We start from the raw sequence: 15,650 nt of genomic DNA on the forward strand, positions 1-15,650 counted from the left end.
TGGAGAGGGGTGTGAGTGTGGGGTGCAAGGCTCACCTGGTTCCACAGGTCGGCAGAGAGTGCGTGAGTAGGGCCTTTGTTGACACTCTCGACCCACCTGCTGCTTCCATCTGGCCAAGGAGGAGGACGAGTAAGGGTTCTGGTGCTTGGCTATCTGCAACTCTCCGTGCCCTCCTGGGACCCAGAGATAGAAAAAAAAAAAACACTCTCTCATTGAGATTTCCAGGTTCTCCACACGGCCCTCCTCCAGGCGAGGGAGAGGTGCATTCACCATCCCCCAAAAAGCAGCTTCCTCTCTCTCTGGGTTGCCCGTCCCTGGGGCCTCTCACTCTTCTGCTCACTGCCAGGTTTGATGGGGGCCAGGACAGGTGGGGCAGCCTGCCTACGCCCAGCCCCATGGCACCACTTGCTGGAGGCTGCTGCGGATGCGACATGGGAGTGGGGGCAGATGCAGGGGGCTACCCTCGGCAACAAGCAGGCTGGGGCGCAGTGGATGGGTGGAGGCAGCAGCTGCCCTGTTGGGCCAGGTTCTCGACCGTGTTGCCAAAGAGGCCAGTCTGGGACACAGGGGCATTAAGGAAGCGATCTTCATCTGCGTCCCTCATATCAACCAGACACAGCCACAGGGTGGCAGCGCAGTTGAATCTTCCCTCCAATGCAGCGATCAACATCCGGTCGTTGGGAGGAGCACCAAAGGATACCACTGGTATGCTCTTTGAAGAGGGCCCAGTGCAATCCTTTGGCCACTCAACTGGATCGGAGTGCAAGAGGAGCAGTGGGCCACCGAGGGTTGGTTCCCTGAGGGGTTTGCCACCGCTGTGATCCTCAAAACCACCCATGCCACTGCTGGAAATAGTACTCGCCTGTTGGTCACCAGAACGAGTCTTAAATCGCGGATGCGGCAATGGAGCTCCTCCCCCCCTTGAGGAAATGGAGCCTGGCCCGCAGCTCTGAGATGGCCATCTTCCCGCAATGGGAACATGACTCATCCGCAAATGCCGCCTCAGCGTGTTTACCCAGACATGTGAGGCAGTGATCATGACCATCACCCAGCAGCACCAGGTAACGACCGCATCCAGAAACACACGGGTGAAACGGCATCTTTAAAAAGACGATCTGTCGTTTTAAAAAAAACACACACGTTTATTGCTCTTTTAGAGAAATTGCTCTTTTAGGGAAATGCTCTTTTATATGCTGAGGCACACAGGGGAATGGCCCCTTGCAGCACAACAGAGGGGTAATGCAGCCTGAAGTGCGCAATCCACTCGACACAGGAACCACCACCGCTGAAGCGCCGTACCGCCAACACCAAAAGCTTCCAAGAGTGCGTTGAACTCGTAGTTCACTGAAGACACTTGGATGGAGCAGAACAATGTTGTCGCTCGGCTCCGAAGCGAAAAGCTGGTATGCATTGCACCTGCTGCCTTTTTATACTCACACTGTGATCAACGGCAGCTGGATGCAATAATTGTGCATTGGCTTGTTTAGTTTACACTCAAAGTAGATTGGTCAATCGAAGCGATATCCCAGTTTGTTGGTCACCGACGTGACATCGAGAGTGACCGACTGAAAGGGAACAGAAAGTTTCACAGTTTAGACATTAAAAAACAAAACAAAAAAACACTATGCTTGAAATAATAGCCTTTGGTACCATCATGAAAAATTACTCTGTATTTAAAAGGATTTTTAAAAAATGTTGACAAGAACTGAGAGATTTTCTGCCTGTTTCTGCCTGCTATAATCTTGGCACTTGTGCACATTGTCACATCTTTTACTGCAGTTTGCAAAATGATGCTCAGAAGCATTGGCCTGAGAGAATGAGCACTTGTTTGGGTGTTGTCTGAGGTGCCTGTTTTGCTGTAGGGCCCCAGGGTTCTCTTTTTATGCCTTATCATAAAACCTCTTCCTTCACTTGGCACCCACAGTAATTAATCACTAAATAAATCGTATTTATTTAAACTATTTCTGTTACAATTTCCTCACTAATGCAAAATGTTCACAGTATCAACAGGAAGTAAATCTAAAAGCACATGACAGATAAAAAAGTAGAGAAGATGAAACACACAAAAGAGTGTTTGTTAAATTACTTGGGGGTTGATTTTTATCTTCATAAAATCTTTACCGTTGTTCACTAAGAAGTGTGAGGAGCATGGAATCAGCGAAGAGTAGGCCTATATTTGAGTTTCAATTTGACATACGATGTGAGTAAAAAATGTCATTTCCAAACCAAATTTTTGAAAATGACTAAATTTACCTGTGATCCATATATAGACTATACTGTTAGACATTGTAATTTCTCATGCCTTTTGACAAACTTTGTTTGAAGTGTGTTACAATAGCATCACTGTCACTTGGAACTACAAGTTGATGTTAGTGAGGACTGTTCGCCTTTTGAAACAAAATACACAAAGCTGTGTTATTTACAGTCTGTAAACTGTCAAAGTTTAAATGAGCATTTGTTTGTGTGTCTGACAGGAATGTACACTTCTTGTAAGTCAGACCTGGTTTAGAGTTCGATATCGTCAAAAAATATACAATTCTGTGGTACCCACAACAGAACAGCTCAGTTCATAAACACTGAACAAACTAGCATAGCCTTGCAAGCAAGAGAAGCAGCTTAACTTTTATCTCTCACTTGCAGGTCAAAAAACTCTCCATCATAAAACATACACATGTTTAAGAGCTTTACCCTGCCAAAGAGAAGTGATCATGGAGAGATCGAAAAGAAAAACACCTGCCTGAAAGATCAAACTTTGATCCGCTCACGTTCAAGCACTACTTTGAGGAAGATGGATCTGTGGGTAAACCTTCCAGCTAATTAGATGGAAAATTGAATTGTTTCACTTTGAGGCTCCCTCCAACATTGTTCAAAAGAGGCTTTCATGAAAGGTCAACGTGATTTTATGTGTAACATCTGGTTCTCAGTGATCCGATAGTTAACATGAAAATGCTTTGGCTCGCCAAAATGCTTATATAATTAAGGAAAACACCAGTATCTTCCGATTTGTCAGACGGTATCACACGTGAAGAATTTTTTAGCATAACATGTCACTGACAACCATGAAACTCTTATTGTGTTTTAAATTGACCCATGAGTTTAAAGAGCAATTGAGTTTTCGTTTCCTACATGTTGTTTTGGAAACGTTAGGTAACACAAAGCCCACTACACTTTGTGATAACATGCACTTATTTTGGAGGTAGTTTCTTACCGAAAGCCAGCTTTATGATGCAGATTTTGTATATACAACTTACAAGAACAAACAATGGTGGAGGATCCCCCTGAGAACCCAGAAATAAACACAAACCCACAGTGCCAAATCATGAGGCAACACATTTTAAAAGATCAGTTGGCCCATGTATAAAGGAACAAATAGGTACAGAGAAACAACCGTCATTAAAGGTCTTTGAGTTTGAGAAACATCAGGTACGGATATTTAAGCTCCAAACTGTATAAATTATAGGCATTTTCCTGGGTTCAACACAAGTTAAGCTAAAATCAACAGCACTTTGGGGCATATTTTGATTACTGCAGAAAATAATGTCGGTCCTTGTTTTCTTTAAAACCGAGGTTACAGTAAGGCACTAACAGTGAAAGCAAATGGGGCTAGTTTTTAAGAACTTTTAGAATTATAAATATGAAGCTAAATAAATTGAAGCAAATTTTTCACACTAAATCATATTAAAATGCATATAGTTTACATCTTCTGGCTAAACTATTTAGTTATTTTACTTATTTTAAAGGGGTTGTGAACTGAGAAATCAAAATTCCCTTTTGACATATAAGAGGTCATTGTGCTATAAAAACATTCTGTAATTTTCAGAACTCCAAACTTTACTGTTGGTCTAAAAACAGCGTAAATTGACGTCAATTTTGCCAAAATGAAAGTTTGTGGAATGGGCCACTTTATGATGTAATAGTGTGGCTAAACTCTGCCTCCGCAGAAGAAGATCAGCGCCTGGTTCTACATCACTGCCTGTTTAGCTCCGCCCATCGATTTTTGCACATAGTGAGTAAATGATGAGAGCGGCAAATGTAAGTCTACGCAGAAACCAAACTTTATTTGATGAACTTTATTTATAATGAAGTTACAGACTGTGTCAGTAAGAACTTGGTCCTTTGTTTACTTCATTTTCCCTCAGATTCGTTTACAAACAAGGCGCAATTCGATGCAGGATTTTCAAAAAGATTGAAACTAAAAGAGATGCTGTGCTTAATATATTGGATCCGACTGTAATGTCACACCACACAAGTGTGAGTAACTGTTTTTATTACATGGTCATTATTGCTTTGTCTGTTATTCAGTGGGTATTTATGCATTTTTAACCTAAAACCTAACAGCAGCGTCCATTTATGAAGGATGTAGGCTGTCAAATATACATAACTCCAAGTTTACAATCCGCCACGCCTATTCAAACGGTGCGTTCCAATGAGGAGGGGTCAAAACAGGACAGAAAATAGCCTATTACATCTAAATTATGATGATTTTGATGTAAAAAATATAACATTGTAAGTGGACCTAAGAGAGCAGTACAAAATAAAAAACAAAGGTAGTTCATGACCACTTTAATGTTTTACAGATTGGCATTGAACCTGGAATATTCACTTTAAAATTCATGCAAAAATTATCATCTGTTTCTGCATTTAGCTATCTCTACCTGACATGGTTCCATTTTTCTTCAAGGTACATGGGAAATCTAGGTTAGTTTTTTTTTCCGATGTACTGATTTTTCTCCTTTTTATGGAAAAAATGATCGCATCATGAAGTGAAAATCCCTGGAGGTTACAACACATTTTAAAAAAATGCTTATTGTCAGAAAGACACGGAGGCTCTGGAATACATCTGAGGAGACTCCGCATGTCTGACATAAAGCTCCACTCAGGACGTGATGTACTATACCCAGGTGTAGCACTCTTGCTAATTCTTGTCATCGAATGGTTCTAAATATCCCTCTGTTTGCACAAGCAGCTTGAAACAGCCAAAGGAAAGACAACAGAGACAACAAATGGAAAGAATTCAGCATTCAGGTCAGAATGAGCAACACTTGTCACTTAATCAACACATGTCTTTTTTCCACAGAAAGGCCATCGCTGCAGTATCCATCCATCACTCCACACATCTGTAGGTTGAGATTTTTGGGTTGATTTATTTTAGAAAACAAGTCTCCCTCCATCCTCCTGTTGTCTCACTTACTAATGGCCGTAAATACATTACTTTATCCTCGAATAACAACTGTGCAACTCTTCTACAAAAGTCAGATGGTACTTTGGTATCAATTATGACACTCTGAATAATGACATTGCATTCTGTAGAGCTGCTTATATCTGAATTGATCTTGTTTTATAATAGATGATTTTAGCAACACTATCGTACTAAACTGAAACAACACTAGTTAATTAAGTAAATTAAGTGTAATAATGACATTATTGGAGGTGCTTTACAGCTGAAATTGAATTTGTTTCATATTAATACATTTTAAAATAGTAACACTTTTCAAAAAAAAATTCTTGTTATTTATTTTTAGAATCAGGGTTTTAAATTTAAAAAAATATTTTATTTCTTTTGGTAAAAAGGTTGCAAAAATTACAAACCTCATACAGGCTTATAAATAGAAAATGTAATATAAAATTTTGGCCCTTTCAAGTGAGGTCTGAAGAGCATGAGGCTCAGTTCAAAAGGGAAAGGAAGGTTGACAGAGAGTCAGAGGTTAAAGAGTAGGCTTATTTTATGGGCTCAAAGGGCAGAGTAGAATTTCTTTAACCCCTTAACACCACCTGGCCTGTTTAGGCAAGTTCTGACAAAAATCAGGGGCAGAGGTATTGTGCAAAGAGCTGTATGTCTGCCACACAATGTGAATATCATAATTTCAGAGTTCAGCATTAAAGCTTTTGTATCATTTCTATTTTAACTGTGGTGTACATTTGACAGGGTATGTTTGCACGTTTACTTTTGTGTTTGCTTGTTTGTAAAATATTCTTCTTTCTCCCTGCCTGGGGTTTTTCCATCAGCAGATCTTTAGACAAAAACAGATGCTTTAAATCTCCACAGCTGAGAGACTCCAGGAGAAAGTACACAACTAACCTTTCAGAGAAATATTTATGTCTCTTTTGGTATCATTATTTGTTTATTCATTTCTTCTTTCATTCAGCCCACTCGTCATTCAACAAAAAATGATGAACAATATACAGAATAAAACTGGTGTTCATCTTTGCCATATTAAATAAAGGTTACAGATGCATTATGTGTTTTAGAAAAAAGTCAGACTAGTGCAAAACAGCTCAAAGAGTTGCTTGGGCATCGTTTACAAAAACAGCAAAATTATGAAACAAGTCAAAGGGAACATTCTCAAGAATGCTGAATGAATGCCATGTATGAAAACCTCAGAAATTACAAAAGAATTGACTAAACCCTCTCAGTCTCAACAAAAACTCCATCATGATCTTTGAAAAGCTGGAATTTATGGCAAGTCTGGAAAGTTCTTGAACTAAATGCAAAATGTGAAGCAAAACCCCTTGAGCTATGGAAATAAAGCAATGAGCAATGGAGCCCCGAGCAATGGAAAACAGTAATATGGTCTGAGGAGTCATCTTCAGTCCTGTTTCCTGCTTCCAGATGGGTTACGATTGGATAAGGCCAAACGAGGCCTTTAACCTACAATTACCTGTTAACGATTGTGCACCTCTGTATAGGGACCATGATGCTACACTGTTAGCATATGGAGCTTTTGAGTCACAGACACTTTGGAAACTAAATGTATATAAAAACATTTCAAACCAACTAGTCTAACACAGTTGAGTCTGAACAAACTATGACATATGAAAAAAGAAAAAAAAGCATATTTCAATGCTTTTGTGAATGAATGCAAAGTTTCTAGCAAATGTTTTAAAAGCACATACAAAGTTTGTCTGGGAAACAATAACATTTTTGCAAGACAATGCAAAATAATTGGATCATCATGTCCCTTTAGGGGCTCTATAGATTGTTCTTTTGCTGTTTGATGACATTATGTATGCTGATGTTATTCCTGTCATCACTGTTAGCTGGTGGTGGTGTTAAATTTTAATGCTTGTTGCCATTTTTAAGGATTATTTATGAATTGTCGAGGTCCATGCGCATCTACTGTATGTGAAACTATAAGGTTATATAAGAACACTTTCAAACTTGTTTCAAAACCTAAAGTGAATGATGAAATTCAAACTGGCTAATCAATGTCATATTACAATAAGTACAGAGAACTCAAAACAATTCAGTGAATCATGTTGCTTTTTTTGTCTTTTTCCTCAACAGTTCTTTTTTTCCCCATTGTATTTGCAGAAAAAGGAACACCCTATTATGCAATTACTGATCCTTAATGATGTTCCCGTTTTCAAAATGTTAACACTTCATACTAAACAAAATCAAATGTGGTTTTAGCAGAACCAGAATGAGGTAAACCTCACTGAACCTTCATGGATTAGAATTTGGAGCATTGCGAACAATGTAATTTTCCATTGTCCTTATCCTTTTAAGAACTGCAAGGGTTTCCTTCTTGAAGTATTTTGAAAGGTCATACTACACAGACTTGACAGCAATCCAAGAGGCGCTGAAGCTATTCCGAGGGTGGCCTTGATAAGTGTCTTACTTATGTTGTCCAGTCCCTCTAAATACATCAGGACTGAGATGAGGCCACGCTTTGATCAAAGTAACACTGCCTTCTGTCCATCCAGTATTCATCCATCTTCAATACCGGCTTATTCTTTGTACGATCACTGGGGAAGGTTGGAGCTTTTCCCAGCATATTTTAGGCCAAAGGCAGGGAAACACCCTGGACAGGTGGCCAATCCATCACAAGACCAGCCGTGATCAGACACTCTGATATATGAGGAACATCTTGCTTATTGACCAGAGAGAACAGCCATATGTTGTAAATTTTTTTGAGCGTACACAATGTTTTTATTATCAAAGTTACCAGTAACTTTGCCATAACAGCTAATATTTCAGAATTTAAAAAGTAGTGTAGTATTGTGCTATTCTGACTCCAGTAGAGGTCCAGTAGGAGGCGGTAATTAAGAGAAAACCATTAACTTGTTAATTCAACCGATTCCTTCAAAACAGATTCATTCAAGCGTGTCACTTGGGCACAAACCACAGCAACAATGGACAATGGAGATAAATCCCTCCTGAGAATAATTTTCCTTGATAATATTTCAGCAATCATATCATGTGCGTTTCTATCAGCTATAAAGTATTTGAGAGAACTAGTAAGAAAAGTTCTGAATGAGGCAAATATTTACCTGCAATAAATAAAACTTGCAAATGTCTTCTATTGTTTGGCAGCGATGAAGCAGACTCTGTGCAGATAGAGACATACATTTGCATTTATTCATTTAGCAGATCCATATATCCATAACTTTTTCCACAAAAAAAAAAGTATCCAAAATATGGGAAGTACAGCCCCAGTAATGCTAAAAGGCTACAAACTTCTGAATGAGTCAATAAATCAACCATGAATATCTTTATGAGTGAGTCATTGAATTAATCACTTACTGGATTCGTTCAAAGACGGTTTCATTCAGGAAGTTACTTTATGAGTGAGTCATTGAATTCATTTTATATTGTATGATAGTGTGATTTTAACGAGGTCGTCTACATTTTTGCTTTCTGGTGGTGTTACAAAATGTGGTGTTGCAAAATGACCTTTGTAATTTTCCAGTTCTTTATGGAGGTTGATGGTCAAACACCCTTAGCCTCCTTCTGGGACTATTCAAATTGGAAAAGATTTTGTAATTAAGCTTTCTTGATGGTGCTACAGTAATGTGCATAAAATGATAGAGTGCTAAAATCATGCTGCAATGATTATGTAATGAAGAGGGGAAAAAAATGACTACACTCCCAAATAGCTCTGGAACATGCTTAGTTTGTGGCACAATGGGGCTTAAATTGTCAAATGTAATTTCTAACAGCTGTTAAAATCTCTGGTGGTGACTGGGATGTTTACAATTATTGTGATTACTATTTAATTAAAAGTAATTATTAGCACAGATTAACACAATGACAAACAGAGAATGAAATGTTTTGTTACTGAGGGCAGCTGGTGAGCTGAGCATGTGAGGAAGGGCTGTTGATAGAGGCAAGAAAAGCAGAGTGAACTCCTGGTTTTCTCCTTTTTTCGACTCATAATTTGGGAGGTGTTGGCATGTTTAGGGAGAGACCTGTTCAGTCACCCTGCATTCTGTAGAGTCAGTACAGGATATTATTTAATGCAGGGTTATTAATAAGCCATTATGCTCTATATTACTTTGGAAATCCTGTTGCCGTGGGGCTAAGTGAATGAGAGCAACTTTTATATTTTTCCATGTAGCCTATGACTTGAGTGACACTTAATGAGTTTTCAATATGTTAATTCTGAACGGAATTTTGCAAATTTAATGACACTGCACCACAGCCAGGAGACAGGAGAAAAAACTTCTCTATTCATCCCTATATGTATTTGGTTATTGTATTGTACAGATAAATTGCACCTGATTTCTTTGCCATGCTTGCCATCTGTTATCATTAAAGCTTATCTATACATCTGCACATATGGTGGATGTATCTTTACTGCAAATGATGTAGCAGTGCCTTATGCTACCATAGCATATACCGAATTTCTGTATTGACTAACGTATCCCAGTCTTGCCCAACTATGTTTTATGACTTTCAGCATCTTTCAGTTCTCCTGCCCGCTCATCTCTCTGCCCCTCCATCATTCTTCTTCTTCTCCCATTGCTGCTCTATCTTGTTGGCCACAATGTTTGTCTCCTTGTGTCTAAGCACACATGATGATAATTCTGGCACAGGAACGCATCCCAATGGAAAGCATTAAAATATAATTCAAGTCTGACGACCGTGCAAGGATGCGATAAGATGAATGTCTCTGCTACGCAATTGTCTGTCTATCCAGATGTTTTCTCTGTCTTTTCTCCCCTTCTCCTTCACTGCATCTGTTTTTCTCTGCTGTCCATCTGAGCAGCATTAAAGGTATCACTGAACTGGTGTATCTCGAGAGGAGAGTGGTTTTATCATTAGATGATGCAAGAATGAGGGAGACACAATGTTATCCGGTTCGATTCTATCTCAGTTCTCCTAGAATGACTCACTTAATTATGGATACTTTGAACAAAATAGTTTTGGTGCTATATTGGCAGATGTTCCACAAATTGAAATAAAGTCTATTGATGTTGAAAATATTTTGACCGATTGTCTTTTTTATGATTGTTTCCAATAACTGAAATGCAGTACCACAACAATAAAAAAACCTGCATTTTAATAAAATCATTATGATTACTACTACTACTGTGAGCCGTTTTTTACAGTTAGACTTGTATAGTTCTTTACTAATAATAATGTCATCTGTAAAAACTATTGGTCAAAGCAATAATCAGTCTTTATAGTTTTGAAAATTTCAGCAGCCATTGTTGAGTTATTTCTTATTATTTATTGTAGATTTAAAAATCTAAATATGCTTCAGCATTGTTAAGATAAAGCCTCTGCATGAGAGAAGGTCAGAGCTTATCAGTGTTTGACTTGTTTTCAAGTACTTGCTCTAATGTTGGTAATTGAAACAATCACGAAGAAGGAAAGTTCTTTGTCTTTCATCAAAGCAAATACTTCCTCTCACTCAGCACGTCAGACCACTTCGAATGAGTTTGTGTCAGCATGAAATGCAATATGAATACTCTTGTAATTGTTAAACTGTTCTTTGCGATCTAGAATTTCACCCCTGCAAACATCTAGTCAAAATTGAAGAGCAACTTTGGAGCGGGGGCGTGAATTCTTCCACAATAACACAAATATTCCACCTGCGGTGCGTTTGAGCCACAGCCAGGCCCACCATCAGCCCCTCATGTGTTTCATTTCTCAAACAGAAGAGAAGACAGAGAGCAAGTGGGTTTTTCCATAATGCTATCCGAGGAACCATGAGGAGTTCTGTGTGCTACAACTGCCTGTCATTCCATTATACTTAGACTTAATGGATGCATAAAAAAAAAAAAAAAAAAAAAAAAAAAAACAGAGAAGCAAAGCTGATCTGACCCAGCAGATTAAAGCCAGAAGGGCTGATCATTAAAATCCATTTAATTTGTTTTTATTGCAGCATATTTGTACCATCATTGTTTTTCTTACTTTATTTCAGCTGTTGATTATTAAGAATGTTATGTGATTAAGTTTTCTTTTTTATGTAAGCAGTTAAATTGGGCTAATCTGTTAAATGTGGCTTCCTAAAAGAAGGAAAACAAGGAACGGTAAAATATATTCTGGATGTGGGGAAAAAAATCTTGGTGTGGGATTTGTAGAAATCTATCTCAGGTGTGAGCAATTTGTTTTGAGACAGAATAGTTATATAGGCAATGAAGAGTTTGCCTGTTAGAGGGAATAGCACATAAAAATCTCAATCTATCTGGATCCATATTGCATTCAGTTGGTTTAGAGTCTGACATTCATCTACTATACTGACTGAATTTAGAATAAAACTATTTTAATGTGCGTTGGAGTTGCTGGTTTAAGGCATGTGAAAGATAAGAGCTATTATGATAATATTCTTTGAGTCTGGTACCATACTGTCTCTAAACTTTCCTGTTAAAATAGGAGACAGTCGGTGTTGGGGAAAGTTACTTTAAAAGTAAAGCATTATAATATTGTGTTACTCCACAATATCTGTGTTACATTACCTTTTGTCACCTAAGCTGGGCTTGCTGATAAAGTACCCAATAACAAATAACGAAACAAATACCCAAAAGTACACCAATCATGAAATTAAGAAGCCTCAGGCTGAAGGAAGGTCCTCTATCTCTGCATCTTACTGCCAGTTTCTCTCAACACGGACAGGAGAGCTGCCAGTGAATAAATTGGAAAATAAAGTAACTCAGATATTAAATTTAAAAGTTATGCGTTTCTTTACTAGTTACTGAAAAAGTAATCTGATTATGTGACTCATGTTACTTGTAATGTGTTACCCCCAACGCTGTATACAGTAAGTAAATTTTTCAGAGCATTCAGAATTGTAAAAATACATATATTTGTGCTATTTAATCAAGTTGCTGAACAAGGCCAATTAATTTAGATAAGAGCAATTTAGTGAATTGAAGAAAAACAAACAAACAAAGGAACGAGATGGCGATGTCCAACTTGTAAACACATTTTACTATAAAAATGAAAGAGTGTTTATGCTTATAGTCGAATTATATTACCAAATTGTATGTATAGTTTAACATAAAAATATGTATCTATCCTGCCTGCAATTAAAAGGCAGAAAAGGAAAAAAAACTGGACTGAAGTATTAGAATCTCAATATTCATCACATGCTACAAAGTGTGAGAAAGTCACATTACCAAATTACTCATACGTCCTCTGAGACACAGAGCTCCAAATCAATTATTTCTGCTGAACTGACAAATTGTCCATTCCTGTTGCTCAAAGACACATGTGTTTGAGGAAAAAAGGTCCTTTATCACTACATAAGTATCCTGCTTCATGAAGAACAGACACCATGGGCATGTTTGTTTTTATTTTTTAAGCACTCTAAGTGTGTTCTGATGGTTCTTAAACACTAACAGGAGGCGTTTCCACCGCACTGCCTTGACTTGGCTCTAAACCAGTGACTTCATCTTTCTCTAAGTGTTTACATCTTGAAGATGCTGCCATGGAAACGCAGCCATTTTGGGATGTGTATACAAAAGAAACTGAGGAATAAAAGACAGACTATGATCAAAATCACACACTCTCAAACAGGCTTGTCAAGTAGGCATAAATATTAGAGATTCATTTGTTACAGTGTGAGAGCAATATCAGTCTGTTGATTTGCTTTTTGGGGACCATCTGACTAATCGTTTTTCATCCAAAAATAATAAACTTGACTTGATCTGAAAATGTCAGCCAGTTTACTTGACACGCAAACTCAGATGCAATGGTAAAGACAACTGATTATTTTGGCTGAAGCTTAGGTTGATGTCATTTGAAAGAGAACAATCCTGTACTGAAGTCAAAAGAAATTCAAAAGTTGTGTAATTGAATGTGAGATTCTGTTATTTAATCTATCAATCCACTGCCAAATTCAAAGGGTAAAAACATAAAGAAACTTTTCAGTAGTGTCATATGGTGAAATACAGTATGAGTAGAGCATACTGATAAAAAAGAGACTTACAAAATAAATAAATAAATAAAATAAAACAATGCTAACAAAACTAACACAGAATACTTTAATTTTATACATTGTAAATTACAATAGAATGACCCTACCTTTATTTATACTACATTTATTCATTTGTATCTGCATACATCTTGTTATCAACTTCTTCCATGTCAAACTGTAAAAGGATAGACTGAAACCATCAACTCCTTTTCATCAAAATTAAATGGTCACTTATGTATTTTTTATTATAATGAGAAACTGGAGTTCAATGCATAGTCAAACTCATTGTGAAAAGGAATGTGAATGATTTTGTTAGTGTGACCGTGTCAGTCGATTGATTTATAACTGTTGTTAAGGTGATGTAAAACTGAGCTTTGGATCTTGTGATCGAAGGAAAGAACAAGTGGAGCAGGAGGAAAGGGATTCCCCAGAGATGACAAATGAGCTGCCCAGAGAATGATTATGAGCTTGTACTTCTGCTTGCATGTGTAGGCCTATGTTTCTGTATATCCCCAGAAGATACAAAATGGTGCTCTCTATGCCCCTCCAACCCCCCTAAAAAAAAAATAGCTTACGTAGCTTACATTTTAGGACTGCATCCAAAACTGCATATGTCCCTACTGTATAGCAGGCAAAAAAAATAAATAAATAAATAAAAAATAAATAAATAAATAAATTGTATGTGAAAAGAGTTTAGATATATTAAGAAAACAGTGATTTAGGACCTTTATACAGTGTATGCCACAGTAAAGACTTTAAAGTGATAGTTCACCCAAAAATTTTAATTCTGTCATTAATTACTCACTATCATGTCATTCCAAACCCATAAGGCCTCTAATCTTTGGAACACAAATTAAGATATTTTCAATGAAATCCGAGAGCTTTCTTACCCTGCATAGATAGCAATGCAACTAAAACATTTTATGGCCCAGAAAGGTAGTAAGGACATTATTAAAATAGTCTGTCTGACATTAGTGGTTCACCCATTATTTTATGGAGCTGCAAGAATACTTTTTGTTCACAAAGAAAACAAAAATAATGACTTTATTCAACAAGTTATTCTCTTCTGTGTCAGTCTCCCGCTGCCATTGACGAGAGTACCAGGACGCAGGTGCTCAGATGTAGAACGTCCATCTCTCTTAATTTATCGTCTGTATTCTGGTTCAAATAAGGAAGGTCGGGCAAAAAATTGCAAGTCATCCTTTCTGTCGAAATCTTCAGACATGTTTACAAAGACATGCATAAAGATGCATACAGGTTCTACATCAGAATGCCGGCTCCTGCGTCAGCAGCATCACATGCATGCATCGTGAAAGAGAAACGTGTTCTGTGTGAACGGCCCCTCAGAGAGTATGCGATTTTGGACGCAGAATTCCTGTGAACTGGCCTATTCAGAAATAATACGGGGGTCTGCATTTACTAATCACAACACATTCAGTGTTGACAGCATCATCGATTATAATAGGTTGTGTTTGCTCTTGACGTGCCACTTGCATCCTGTGGAGACAGGGTGAACGAGTTTTACAGTACTATAAAACCTCAGTACAGGCCACTGGGTCCTGGTGTGGTGTTCTTATGACGTTTCCCTCAGTGCAGGCGTTAATCTTCATTCATCCAACAGCAAGCACACTGGAAAAGCCCTTTCAGACTATTCAAATAACCATTTGTATGGATGTCACTTCCTCAACTTGGGGAAAGAAAACATGGAATCATAGACTATGTGAGTGTAACCAGATACTGAATATATTTGAAATATATATATATATATACCTACTTGTGCACACACAGCAGTCTTGTCACGTGGAGTGGTCCGTGGTTACACCCAAACACAATAACAAATAGTGCTCTGTCAGACGGGTGGAGCGCTGCATTTTTTGTCCTCATGAGTCTCATGTCTAGAAGTCATAATGTGCACAGGCGGATGGATGATTATGTAACACTGTGTATAATATCAGTGTCCTTGTGTTGCTGGAGTAATTACTGAAACCATTGAACCATACCAAAATCATACCAAAGCATGTTATATTAACAATATACATAATATGTGTATATTGAAATATGACACCATTTATGTGATTTCCAGAATCCCATGCCTCTCTGTAGCAGGGTTAGTTGGCTCGGAGCAACTGTCTGGATGCAGGAACTTTGGGTTCTTGCTCTCTCTGCTGCATGTTTACATCTCTTCTGGAGAGTTATGACAGGTTTTCCATGCGGAGGTGAGGAGAGTCTGCGTTTTGGCAGGTTTGTTCCTAGCTGGAATGAAAAAAAAAACAAAAAACTGGGAAATAACTGCAATGCATGAGGGAGTAACCACCAAGAACTCCAGAAACATATTACATCATGTCTCAGGTATTCTAGAAGATGAAAAACCTGTGAGTGATTTTCCTTTGATTGTTGGAGATTGTGATACAGGTAGCAAAAAACAAGATAAAATGGGAACATTGTGAATATAATTCACAAGAATGTCAGGTAATATGTTACAAGCTCTGATGTACAGATATATAC

At 38.0% G+C, this 15,650-nt stretch overlaps 1 long non-coding RNA gene across 1 annotated transcript; it reads left to right on the plus strand.

The window, feature by feature from the left end:
* Positions 1–1,546: 1,546 nt before the first annotated feature.
* On the plus strand, positions 1,547–8,177 carry LOC122141071. The gene is made up of 2 exons (XR_006157525.1): positions 1,547–4,032; positions 4,140–8,177. It is a non-coding gene; the product is annotated as an uncharacterized LOC122141071 (long non-coding RNA).
* Positions 8,178–15,650: the final 7,473 nt, after the last annotated feature.

The sequence above is a fragment of the Cyprinus carpio genome, chromosome B20, assembly GCF_018340385.1.
Source record: "Cyprinus carpio isolate SPL01 chromosome B20, ASM1834038v1, whole genome shotgun sequence".
NCBI classification, from domain to species: Eukaryota; Metazoa; Chordata; class Actinopteri; order Cypriniformes; family Cyprinidae; genus Cyprinus; species Cyprinus carpio.